Source organism: Saccostrea echinata, unplaced genomic scaffold, assembly GCF_033153115.1.
Source record: "Saccostrea echinata isolate AGI-Se365-2 ecotype Australia unplaced genomic scaffold, CSIRO_AGI_Sech_v1 ptg000005l, whole genome shotgun sequence".
NCBI classification, from domain to species: Eukaryota; Metazoa; Mollusca; class Bivalvia; order Ostreida; family Ostreidae; genus Saccostrea; species Saccostrea echinata.
This window is the reverse complement of record NW_026889754.1, coordinates 8,214,446-8,228,690: the sequence shown is the minus strand read 5'-3', so window position 1 is coordinate 8,228,690 and position 14,245 is coordinate 8,214,446. Positions and strand designations below refer to the sequence as shown.

The window sequence follows — 14,245 nt, the reverse complement described above, 5'->3', positions numbered from 1 at the left end:
TTCGAACTGCGCTTTGGTCTAGCAAATCATTTATAATGAATTCTAAAACTCTCTAAATGAGGAGTGACTAGAGTTGGTGAAGCAACTTAAGTATCTATGGAGAGCGGGGAAGCGATAGGAAATTAGTCCTGGCTGGGATTCTCTCAGTTATGCTGAAAACATAATGCAGGCAAATACTTCTAAGTTTCATAATGAAAAGGAAACACTCAATGTATTATAGATTTTTCTATCATTTGGCTATTCACATATTACGTATCATGATAAAATATTTTTGACTGTAATTAATATTATTCATATTATCAAATACATTGCAATATACTGAAGCAGGTAGGTGCTAGGTAAAAAAAATGTATATTATCTGGCCTGCCATTGAAATATCTGGCGGCTGCCAGAAAAAATTTAGTGGTTTGCCAATCAAGTTGTAGCACCCAATGATGTACCTTAATGCACTTGATTGACAGAGGTACACAGACCAGGTATTTTTAAAGGTGGTGCTTAAAATCTCTGCCTTTAACGACATCTACAACTTCTGTTTGTAGTCAAATCTGGGAGTTTCATGCCTTATTATCAAGATTACATGTCTACACCGCAAGAAACTTACTTGCCTGCTTCTAGTTATTTATGTGTTGGCCGCCAAATAAGTTTCTGGTCGCTGCCAGTTATTTATGTTTTGGCCGCAGGAAAGCTATTTGGCAGATATATTTTTCTAGTGGCCGCCAAATAATTATGTGGTGGCTGCCAGATAAAATATTTTTCTTACCTTGCACCTACAACGTACCGGCTTACATAGCAATATGATTCTTTTAAATAAACTTCTTATTCATGTATGTATATAAAGTTGCATTTATTTTTTAATCTTTTTACTTCAAAACATTTTATTTAAGGAGGCTGGGGGGTCAACAAATTAACCACAAATTAACCACCAGATTTAACTTTAATTTTTAGATATGGTATCTTAAGCTGTCAACTATCATTTGGCAAAGAAAAATTTCAAAAATTTTAGTTTTAAAATTTGATCATTTTCTATATCTTCATATGGAGCTCTTCTAAAGGAGATCAATATAGTCTAAAAATGGCCACAACCCCCCAGCCTCTTTAATTTCAATTTTATGATATTAAGGTATATTTTTATAAAATATGTAGTTGTATAATCTCATTGATGAAAATGTATTGCATATCCCTGTATATGACGTTTTTACGTTTACCTATCTCATGTCCATATATCTTTTCATTTGCATTTTTCGTATGGGAAAATGTTAAATATCGATTGTACAGTTTACATATAAACTGTCGATTAATTATGATGTTAAAACTTTCTATATATGTTTACGTTTTATAAGATCAATTCATCCTCTTTTAAAGAAAAGTAACATTTAACACACCAGAAAAATATCGCACCTTAAAAAAAAAATTCGCGTAAGGTAAATACCATTTTCCGTAAAAAAAATTGTTGAAATTGGTTAATTTATGTCTTTATTCATATTTACCCTATTTCATTTATTATTTTGATGATTTAAAAAATCCACTTTCCCCCTATAAAAATGTCTACTCCAAAAATATACGAAAGGGGGTATACTTAAATTTTCAATTATCACGTGACCGGAAAATGCATCACATAAATTATTTTCATATTTTTTGGACGATAAGGAGTTTTTCTACAAAATATAAAAAATTTCAGAAAATTTCGTGAGGGGCCGAAAAACCGCCTTATCGAAACTCCCCCTTTGTTTTTATTATTGTTTGGTTGATGAAGTAATGTTCCTAGTTTCATATTTTACTTCACTGGAATTTTTGCAAATGAAAGAACAATTTTAAAAATGTGTTTGATAACCCCAAAAAACTGCACCAGATATACTCAAAGATTTTTATTGTATTTTATAATCGTCTATACTTATTTTAAATTCTTTGTCATTGCAAGAAATCATTTGCAATTCTGTAAATGAGTATAATTTCTGAGAATTCAAATTACCATAGAAGCAGAATTTTTAGGGAGGATTCAATTTTGGCATTTTTAGTGAGGGAACTGAGATTGCTAAAATTGAATATTGCTAACAATTTATTCTATTTTGGCTGTTATAGCTTTCTCTCTTGATATTACAAAATCACTTAAATTACTTCTTGCTAAAAATTTGGGGGTAAATTTCTAAATTGGCATCTCACTAAGATTTCCGCTTATACAGTATTTTTTTGTTAAAAACAAGTACATGTATTTGGTGGTTTATTTTCTTAGAATATGGAAATGCTTTCATAATAGGCATATACATGTTCATATATCTCTTAAGAAGGTCATTATTTTTTTTCAGATCTGCTCTTTTGATGAAAACTGTGAAAAAAGTTCCCATTTCATAAAATTCTAAGATGTTAAAATGTAGTACAACACCTAAAATGAAAATTTTGTGCATTTTTCCAGGTAAAGCAAGTAGAAAGAAAAGGCTGGAGCAAAGATGAGAAAAGGTAGGTTAACATAGTTGTCATTTGATAAAATCAAAAGATGCTATTCAGTACCCACCCATCCCCTCCCCTTAAAGCAAATAGACTTAAAAGGGCCAAAAGACTGTAATCACTTTGTTTGTATGTTTTGATATACATGTATGTCCTGAACATGTCTTTTAGCTGATAAACTAATTTGACTGAGTTCAAAAACATTCCTGCATTTTATCTGTATAAGAGATTTTAAAAAATGATGAACAGATCTGATTCAGACTTTTTGCTTAGACTGTACTTCCCATCTTTTGACAGCACCATATGCCAAGGGTTTGTAAGGAGAGTAGCAGATCAGAAACCTTTGACTAGAGAAGATGGTATTTGTTGTGACAAAACCTTTCTTTGAATACAAACACTTTTTGAACTCTTCACTTTAACCTTGTAGACCTCAACCTAAATTTGAAAAATCCAAACCTTTGTCTTGAACTGCCATAGGGGACAACAATGTTTCACAAACACATCTTGTTATTTCATATAAATATCATTTGCTTTCCTTTCAACTTAAAATTATGCAATAGTTTGTCATAATTACAGTGAATGGAGACAGATTCTGATGATGCCATCATTGGGAGGCAGGATGACTATAAGACACTAATTCCTCATCCATAAAGATTTCTACAAGTGGTTCATTTGGTAGGTTAGACTGGCATACCAACAAACTTAGATGGTGTGATAGAATCACTTTTTCCCCCAGAGAATACATTGTTTTACATTTCTTGAACACTCCTCAGCATAATAATTAATCATATTTAAAGAAAACACTACCAATTCTACAATGTGACAACAAATGTTCAAAAGGCAGTAAACTGAATATTTTTTGCTCACCTCAACAAAGTCGAGATGAGCTTTTGCTTTATAAGTGTGTTGACATCCCAGTAAAAGTTTTATGGGAAAGTTCATTCCCAAGTAACTTTAAGCGTAGAGCTTATAGTTACTTGGGACTTGCCCATAAAACTTTTACAAAGTACCAAAGTTTCAAGTAACTATAAGCTCTACCTGTACAAAAAGTTGCATGGATGATGCTTCTGACTTAAGTGGATGATAAGACATTTATTTTCAGGATGATTATTTTGGACATTCCCAAGAAACTATAATTCCTAACTAGACCAAACTTGTATGGTAAGGCATGTAGATGTGCACACTACTAGAACATTCAATTTATGATAGACATTGCCTTCACTCATAGATAATATTCTTCTGAGGAGAACTTTAAGAAAAGTGATTTTGATGTTATGCACTTATATTTTCAGAAATGAATACAGATTTCATTACAAGACGTGAGTGTGTTCAAAGGAAACAGCCAATCAAAATGAACTTAGTCAGTTATAGTTGTATATATAACGAGAGACAATTTATTTTTATTTTTTCATTTTTGGCATCTTATTTTAGGCCTACAGTATTAATTTTGGACTCATGAGCTAAGAATATCATATCTTTAGCAGAATTGTCCCACTTAATTAAAGGGAACTTTTTTTTAGGTGTGCATGGTGCAACATCCTGGATGGTGTGTAGTATGTTTGTTAACATGTGAAGCCTACGTGTATTTCAGGGTAGATATGTTTACTGTTAATTACTGTCAGGGTGTATTTTTTCTGGTCTCAATTTTTAAGTCACCTGAGTCACTCAGGTGACCTATAGCTATCCGTTTTTGTCTGTCATCGTGCAATGTGTGTTAACATTTGAACATTTTTAGCTTCTTCTCTGAAACCGCTCAACCAATTTCAACCAAATTTGGCATATAGCATTCTATGGGTGAAGGGGAACAAAAATTTTGAATTTCATGGTCCCTGCCCCCCTGGGGCCTAAGGGGTGGGGCTAAAACCACCAAAATTAATGCAATCTTTAAAAATCTTCTTCTTTATTCCTGGACATCAAGCAGTCAAACTGTTAGCATGATTGTAATAAGCGTTGAGCCCTCTACCAAAATTGTGAAATTCATGGCCCCAGGGTCAGGGGTTCTGGTGCTAGGGTGGGGCTTTATAGATCATCTAGTGAAAGTGCATTATTTCTTTGAAAATCTTCTCCTCTGCTCCTGGATATTAAACAAACCAACTAAGTACATAGTTATGATGAGCAAGAGTGCCTCTTCCAAAATTGTGAATTTCATGGCCCAAGGGTCAGCGGTTCTGGTGTTAGGTTGGGGCTCTATTGATTACATAGTGAAAATGCATTAATTCTTTGAAAATCTTTTTCTCTGCTCCTGGATATAAAATAAACTAAATAAGTACATAGTTATGATGAGCAAGAGTGCCACTACCAAACTTGTGAATTTCATGTTCCAAGGGTCAGGGGTTCTGGTGTTAGGGCGGGGCTCTATTGATTGTGTAGTGAAAATGCATTAATTCTTTGAAAATCTTCTTCTCTGCTCCTGGGTATTAAATAAAGTAACTAAGTACATAGTTATGATGAGCAAGAGTGCCTCTTCCAAAATTCTGAATTTCATGGCCCCAGGGTTAGGGGTTCTGGTGTTGGGGCGGGGCTATATTGATTATATAGTGAAAATGCATTAATTCTTTGAAAATCTTCTTCTCTGCTCCTGGGTATTAAATAAAGTATTTAAGAACATAGTTGTGGTGAACATGGCTGCCTTTTTAGAAATTATGAATTTCATGGCCCCAGGGTTAGGGGTTCTGGTGTTAGGGCGGGGCTCTATTGATTATATAGTAAAATTGCATTAGTTCTTTGAAAATCTTCTCTGCTCTTGGATTTTAAATAAACTAACTTGGTGCATAGTTATGACAAGCATGGTTGCCTTTTCCAGAATTGTGAATTTCGTGGCCCCTGGATCAGGGGTTCTAGTGTAAGGGTGGGGCTCTATTGATAATATAGGGAAAATGCATAAATTTTTTCAAAATTTTCTTCTCTACTCCTGGGTATTTTTCAAACAAAGGAAGTGCATGGTTATAAGGAAGAATGCCTCTTCCGAAATTGTGAAATTCATGGCCCCAGGTAGACTTGGAAATAATAGATGAATAAAATTGAGACAAAAATAACTTATCCTTTTTAATTGTTCTTCAAAGGCCAAGAGAGGTCAATGTGAGAAGTAAAAATATGGGGTTAAAAAATAGACAGTTTGTTGATATTCTGCATGGTAATAGTGATAAATGGGGGACAGATAGATACTAGACCAATTATTTTGTTGATGCAAATCATACTATTTTCTTGCTTTTGGGCAACAGAGCTTCATTTATCAGTTTATGGATCCTCTAAATTGTTGTATTGTACTCAGGTGACCGTTAAGGCCCTTGGGCCTCTTGTTTGTTTAAGCATTAATCTTTATTTTCTCTTTCATTGATTATCTGCTTAGAGTCTTAGTTAATTAATTAATTTAATTGAAGCTATATAGTAACATGTAGTGAAATTATTTCATTGTGTCGGACCTAAAGAGTAACAGGTAACTCTCATTTTGACTACAATTTCTCTGATTTCAGGAGTTGTCTCCCATGTTTAAGATCAGTAATGGCGGATATACAGTGCAGTATGCTGTCTGGTCATCAACAGAGAGTTTTGACACCCGTATTTCTACCAATCACCTCTGTAACCTTTGTTGTGTTCATCAGATAGGTAAGAAAAACAAGATAATTAATTAAAATAATTTTAATAAGATAAAATTAAAACATTTTTACATGTATGGACTCCCTCATATAAGAAAATGTCACATTTTACTCATACAATTATACATCATTTACATTTCCACATTTTCCCCATTTACACAGTTGAATAGAATCAGTGCATAATAAAACATAACAACAATTATTATATAGTCTATAAATTTACAAATTATTTATTAATTACAAAATTCATACATTTAAATTAAATACACAGCATCAATGCCCCCCACTCCCCTCCCTCCCCCCTCCCTTTTCACACAACTTCCTTTTTAATATTGAATCTGTTACTGATTTACTGTAAGTGTCTTTAGATTTTTAGCTCACCTCAAAGAAGTTGGGGGAGCTTATGTGATACCTCCGGCATCCCAGCAGGTTGAAGATTTTGGAGCAGGTTAAAGTTTTTGGGGCAGGTCTCATTTCCAAGTAACTATAAGCCCTATCGTGACCAAACTTGCATGGATGATACATCTTAGGATGCATACTACCACCCTTCTTTAGATGCTGGATCTGACCTACATTTTCCAGATGAGTGACCAGGTTAAAGTTTATAGAACAGGTTCATTCTAAAGTAACTATAGACCCATGTTGACCAGACTTGCATGGATGATGCATCTAAGGATGCACACTACCAGGCTAGCTTCGGATACTGGATCTGACCTACGTTTTCCAGATGGGTGACCAGGTTAAAGTTTTTGGAGCAGGATCATTCTAAAGTAACTATTTGCTGTACCTTGACCCGACTTGCATGGATGATACATCTAAGGATGCACACTACTGGACTTGCTTCAGATGCTTGATTTGATCTACATATTCCAGATGAGTGACCAGGTTAAAGTTTTTGGTTCAGGTCCATTACCAAGAATCTATAAGGCCTTTCTGAACCGAACTTGCAAGGATGATGCATCAAGGGATGAACATTCTCAAACTTGCTTCAGATGCTGGATTTCTGGATAATTGGCAAGTTAAAAGTTCTTAGATTAGTCCATTCCCAAGTAACTGTAAAGCCCTATCAGAACAAAATTGCATAAATGTTGCATCTAGGGATGCACACTAATAGGTTATTTGTTTAGTGTGGGACTTTGCCTTACACAAACATTCATTGAGTTGAGTTATGTAATCTTTGATTACCTATGTTTTATTGTAGAGCTGATATCTTTTAGATCTACAGTATTTTCTTTGAGATATAAATTGTACATGCATTTTAACAGTTTTGGATTTTTCACAGTTTTGGATTTCTTCTATTGTCTTTGAGAGACAAAGAAATGATGCAAGTCTTTAAGGTTTTCAATGACATGTCCTTGTTTTTCAGATTCACCAGATGCAGCTGCTCCATCTCCATCACTGGTGAAATGGGAAATGACTAGTGGACGGTCATCACTTTGTAACTCACCATTTTGCAGCCCATCTCTTCTCATCTTCAGTGGTGGCCTTTGGAGGAATGGTTGCAGTGCAGTCTTCGTGTCTTAGGCAGTTAACTTCCTTTCCTTTGCTTCTCAGGTGTCTGCCTTTCTTGCATAGTTTATTCCCACACAACACTGCCACAACATTTTTCCTCTGAGTAACATTTTCACTTGTGGTATAAGTCACATTGGTGGCAGCTTGGAATGGGGTTTTTCCAATGGCACTGAAGGTGGCATTATTATATCTGGCATGTCCTTCCGCTCTGATGTGGTATCAGGAAGTCCACAATTTTCATTAAGTTCTTGAATGTTCTGCCTTATTTTTTTCAGGGCGGGGTCACAACAGGGGAACAATTTTTACATAGGTATATATAGGAAAACTCAAAGAATATTCATCTTAAGCACAGCTTAGCCATGGGGCCACAACAGGGGATCAAATTTTTAAATAGAAATATATAGGAAATATCTTTAAAAATCTTCTCAAGAACAGCAAACTAATGATCAGTCATATTTATATTGAATTATCCTCAGGTTGTGTAGGTTGAAGTTTGCTCAAATCATGACCACGGGGTGTAGAGTGGGGCAGAAGTGGGGGAAGCATCCTCAGGTAGTGTAGATTGAAGTTTGTTCAATTCATGATCTCCTGGGGTAGGATGGGACCACAAAAAATGATCAAAGTTTTAAGGAAGAGGGATCTAATTCAATTACCTCCTGAATTAATTATTTCACACTAACATCTCTATTTAGCATTAACTCATATCAGCTGGAGGCTCAAGTGAGCTCTTTCTGATCAAAATTTGTGCATTTGTCCATCTCCTTCATAATTTTTCACATTTTCACCTTCTTTTCTAGAACCACTGTGTCAATTTCAAACAAACTTTCGTACAAAGCATGCTTTGGTAAAGGAAATTCATTCTGATGAAGGACCACATCTCTTCCCAGCAGAGATAATTAAGAAACAGTAAAAATTTGGTATGATCGTTCAAATGTTCTTAAGAACCACTAGGCTTGAAAATACGAAACCCAAGTAAAAGCATCCTGACATAGAATAAATTAAGTTTTATACAATTCATGTCCCTGGGAGTATGGTGGGGCAAGTGCGGGCAATCAGAGTTTTACATGGGAATACATAGGGAAAATCTTATTTTGTATTAAGAACAGCAAAGGCATGATTAGTCATATTGACAATAAAGCACCCACAACAACTTTTTTAGATTCAAGTTTTTCAAAGCATGATGCCTGGGGGTAGGGTGGGGACACAGTAGAGGATGAAAGTATTACCTACAAATATATAGGAAAAATCTGTATAAATCTTCTCAAGCAAAGTCATGATTAGTCATGATTACATGGAAGCATCCTAGGGTGTGTAATTTCAAGTTTGTTAATCATGACTCTTGGGAAAAGGGTGGGGCTACAATATGATATCAAATTTTAAGTAGGAATATGTACAGGAAAAAGAATCTGTTGATGAAGAAGGGTTGTATTCCTCAGATGAGCATTGTGGCTCATGGGCCTCTTGTTTTATATTGTACTGATTATATGTAGCTATAGTGCATAAAAGGTCATGTTTACAATCAAGAAGCCTATCATGCAACTAAAGGAGTTTATATTAGGATTAGACAAAAGAGTAGATCTATTCAAATTTGTTCAAACTGTGGTCCCAGAATTTAGGATCAAGAAAGATTTGACACAGGAATACATATATATAGGAAAAATACTAATAAATCTTTTTTTTTCTAAAGAGCAGCTTGGCTTTGTTAAGGAAGTCTAATAAGCAAGGATCCTCAAGTAGTGCAGTTTCAAATTTATGCAAATCATGACCCCCATATAGGATAAGACCGCATTAGGAGACAAGTTATGTACAAAGAAATATATTTTTAGGTCACCTGAGTCACTTTTCTGTGGATGTGTGTCATTTGTTGGTCATAAACTATAGGTCTTTTTTCAAGCTTTTTCTCTTGAACCTTTGAACCAATTTCAACTAATTTTGGAATAGCATTAATAAGTGAAGGGGTACAAAAATTTTGAATTTCATGGTCACTCCCCCCCTCCCCCTGGGGACTGAGGGGTGGAGTTTAAACCATCAAAATTAGTGCTATCTTTCAAAATCTTCATCATAACTCCTGGACATCTAGCAGTCAAACTGTTGGCATGATTGTAATAAGCACTGAGCCCTTACCAAAACTTTGAAATTCATGAAGTAGGGATTCTGGAGTTAGGGCAGAGCTCTAATGATCATATAATGAAAATGGATAAATTCTTTTTAAAAACCTTCTCCTCTCTGTATAATTTATCAGGTAAACTAGGTGCATGGTTCTAATAAGCAAGGGCACCTCTACTTAAATTGTAAAATTTTTGGCCCAAGGCCCTGGGGATCTGGTGTTAGGGTGGGGCTTTATTAATGCTTGTGTGCCGGTATGTTTTTCTTTGAAAATCTTCTTTGCTCCTGGGTATTAAGCAGAAATCTAAGTATAAGTGGCTCCAAAGTCAGGGGTTCTGGTGTCAGGGTGAGGTTTTACTGGGTATTTAGCACATGAATTTAGTGCTTGATGAGCAAGAAACTTCTTTTAAAATTGTTAAATGTGGTGCTCCAAGGTCAATGGTTCTGGTGTTTTGGGGGCCTATTAAAGTATATATATATGCAATATATCTTTGGAAATTTTCATTTCTGCACCTGGATATTGAGCTAACCAAAAATAAAAGCATAGTTATGATGAGCAAAGGTGCCTCTTTCAAAATGGTGAATTTCATGGCCCAATCTAGGTCAGAGTGTTTAGGTGTTCTTTAGATAAGATAGTGAAATGCATAAATTTTCTAAATATCTTCTTCTTTACCTAGTGGTATTAAGCAGACAAATGAATGGTATGGTTATGATGAGCAAGGATACCTCTTTTAAAGTTATGAAAATAATAGCCCCCTAAGTCAGGTCTTTTGGTGTTTATGTGGGGCTGTGTGGAATCTGAACATCGTTATTTCTTTGAAAATCTTCATCTATGCTCCTGGGCAACTAGGAGACAAAAAGAGTACAAAGTTGTGTTGAGCAAGGGCATTTTTAACAAATGTTTTAAATTTTGGAACACTTGGTCAAGTGTCCCGGTTTGGGGCAGGGCTTGAACTGGGCTTCATTAATTTATATTCTACTGAGAGAAATTATTCCCCTCTGCTATTCACCTATGATAATATATCATTGTAAATGATGTAATTGAAATTGAATGAGATACTTATACAAGAAATGTCATAGAATATAATACAAAAAGTCATTTCTTAGTTTTTAGCTCAACTCAACGAAATTGGGGAACCTTATGTGATACCCTCAGCATTGGTGTTGGTGTCCCAGGTTAAAGTTTTTGGAGCAGAGTTCTTTTTAACTATGAAAATGAAGAACTGGAGAGGATCTTGATTGATTTTTCTTGGTAAGTTTGGAAGTTTATTCCTTCTGATACATTTATGCAGTAGATGTCCTGTCCTGTTCTATTTAAGAACATCCAAGAAAATTATAGAAGTTCAGGACTTTTCCTTACATATACTTCTTAGCTCACCTGACCTGAAAGCTCAAGTGAGCTTTTCCGATCACATTTTATCTGTAGTCTGTCTGTCTTCTGTCCGTAAACTTTTCACGTTTTCGACTTCTCTTCCATTGGGCCAATTTCAACCAAACTTGCCACTAAGCATCCTAGGGTAAAGGGGATTCAAGTTTGATCAAATGAAGGGCCAAGTCCTCTTTCAAGGGAAGATATTTCAGAAAAAGTGAAAATGTGGTGGCATCTTTAAAATTCTTCTTCTCAAGAACCACTTGACCAAAAAAGTTCAAACTTATAGGAAACTTTCTTTACATAGTTTATATTCAAGTTTGTTCAAATGATAATCCCCGGGGGTAGAATGAATCTTTAAAAATAACCGGTATTCTTTTCAAGAACATTAAAGCCATTATCAGTCATATTGATTTGGAAGCATCCTCAGGTAGTGTAGATTCAAGTTTGTTCAAATGATAACCCCTGGGGTTAGGCCAGGGTTGGGCCACATTGGGGAATCAAATACTATTCAATACTGAACTGATTTGTGCTTTTTCTTAGCCAATGTGCTCAGATGAGCAATGTAACCCATGGGTCTCGTGTATTTGGTATCAAAGGAAAGCAGACACAAATATATATATATATATATATATATATATATATATATATATATATATATATATATATATATATATATATATATATATATATATATATATATATATATTTATAAATGTAAATACAAGTTTGTTAATTTTTAATTGTTAATTTGTTAAACCTCAAAGCTGTTTTTATCGCTTTTTATGAATGTATGTAAACATGGAGACATGGAGTCCAACAGAAATGATTTTTGGTACTAAATTTATTTATTAAATTAACACAAATGACGCAATTAATACATCAAAATTACAGATAGTTTACAGTTCTTGTTTAGGATCTATTTCATCAATGCAAAAGGAGGACAATCTGTTATGCAGATTTGTGATGATTAGACTAGCGAAAGAGAAGGAACGGATGTTGTTTGGATCGCTAGTCTAATATTTTTTCATATGTTGGTTGTTTCCCAAGTATACACTAAACTTACTATGGAAACTGACTTTAAACATTTTTTTAAATCTTTACTTATTTTGAAGTGGGTAGGGGCATTTCTATGCATGTCCGATTTCGCTGCCGTATATTAACTAAATTATGTAAAAATGATTTGAAGATAATAGACCATATTAAACAATGTTCACTGAAAAACAATCATGGAAGCCATAAAAAAATTAAGGACCACAATAGGTGAGAACAGCTGTGTACCAGGTGATTGGTCACTAATTACTGTATATACACAGCCATAGGCTATATTGGGTGTTTACATGTGTAGATGATGACACGCTAATTACCCATATGCATATTTAAGTTATTTTTTGATAAGTTTTTGAAAAAATATGTACATTGAAATAAGAAAAAATACATATCCGAGTAACCGAATACCATTTTTAGTATTCGATATTCGGACGTTCGATCGAGTACCCAGTTAACGGGGTACTCGTTGACATCCCTAATATATATATATATATATATATATATATATATATATATATATATATATATATATATATATATATATATATATATATATATATATATATAGAATATTATTATATTGAAATTTTTCCTTTTTTTTCAGAATGAGACACAAGTGCCTTCCATTTGTGATACTAAAGGAAGCTGTTACAAATTTAGTTTGCCACAGTACTGGCCTGACATATGAGGACAGGAATAAAAGATGTTTTAAAATAGAAATGTCTATAATTTAACTTATAAGTATGATTAACTAAGATCACAAACAACAAATCAGTTGCATTGCAAATGTACATATAGCATGTTTGCACTTACGACGGAATATTCACTCCCTTTCAGTGAAAGTGTTGGCATGCAGGTCAATTATTGTCACCAAATCGTCTGTCATATTCTCAGCATGCAGCTGTAGAATTTGATCAGAAAGATTAGCTACACTATTCTATGTATAAGTCTTATGTATAAATCTAAGACATTTTGGTTTCTAGTCACCAGTCTATATTTATAATCATTGTAGTGTAAAAAAATTCTGGTCCATAAGTCGATTGAGACTTTATGTTTTAGTGAAATGTTTTGTTTATTTATTGCCAACTCGCTGTAAATCAAATGTAGTTAAAAATTTCAGCACTTTCATTGTGTTTATGCAATTTATTGTTCTTCAATGTCAGTGACATGTATATCATTTTATGATGCACAATCAGTATTATTGTACCAGATTTATACTTGTCTCTTATTGATCTGCATTTTTTGGGGCTAATTAATGTTTAAATCCCACTGTGAACGTCTTCTTTTCACTTGGTGCCAGTGCTTGAAAGAAACCAGCCTGTCAATAATTTTTAAGAAGATGCTGAGATTAGCTTTACATTGTAAAACAAACTGAACACTGTATATAGTATAGCATATCATTGTTAAAGATGTATGTGTGCATGTGTGTTGTATTGTAGATATAATTCTTGTATTACATCATGTATATTTCATAGAAGATTTTGTTAGAAGCTCTGTTTTCATAATTTAATTATTTTCATGTACATAAAGACTTTGATCGTTTGTTTGTTTGTTTGTTGTTTAACGTCCCTCTTGAGAATTTTTCACTGATATGGAGACGCCACCACTTGCTGGTGGAGAGCTGCAAATTTTGACCTGTACTCGGCACTAGGGGCCATTGAGCAGTGAGGGATCTTTTTTGTGTCAGCACCTACTGTATCACAGGACCTTGGTTTATACAGTCTCATCCGAAGGACTGGTATCCACGTCCCACAGTGGGATTTGAACCCATGACGTAAGGATCAACTCCTTACTTTGTGACTCTAGAGCGGACGCTCTTACTACTGTGCCACATGGGCAACTTTGTTCAAGGAAATTGGCTGAAGCATTTAACACGAAATTCTACTGATTTTAGGCCTATATAATCCATTCTAATGAAAGATCTAGAAGTGTACACAGAGAACATTGTACTGTAGATTTTATTATTATACCTCTACTGTTATTACTCTATATAAAATTAATACCATAAAACTGTCTATTTCCCTGAGAAGATACTATTTCCCTCATCTGAGGAATACTCCCTGAAAAATCGGAGCTACTCTCTGGGACTACTCCCTCATGAATATTAATAATTTTAACCAATTAAAATGAACAGTGGGCGGAGCATTCAAGGAATCTCGAGTCTGTGACG

The 14,245-nt window shown here is 34.3% G+C and overlaps 1 long non-coding RNA gene across 3 annotated transcripts; it reads left to right on the top strand.

Annotated features, from left to right (window-relative positions):
- Positions 1 to 2,416: 2,416 nt before the first annotated feature.
- On the top strand, positions 2,417 to 13,317 carry LOC133180027 (uncharacterized). 3 transcript variants are annotated; one of them, XR_009720246.1, is made up of 9 exons: positions 2,417 to 2,454; positions 2,740 to 2,801; positions 3,019 to 3,117; positions 3,735 to 3,761; positions 3,963 to 4,034; positions 5,916 to 6,048; positions 7,405 to 7,592; positions 10,764 to 10,908; positions 12,680 to 13,317. It is a non-coding gene; the product is annotated as an uncharacterized LOC133180027 (long non-coding RNA). The 3 variants fall into 3 exon arrangements; XR_009720248.1 differs by having other exon boundaries at positions 3,735 to 3,802; XR_009720247.1 differs by lacking the exon at positions 2,740 to 2,801.
- Positions 13,318 to 14,245: the final 928 nt, after the last annotated feature.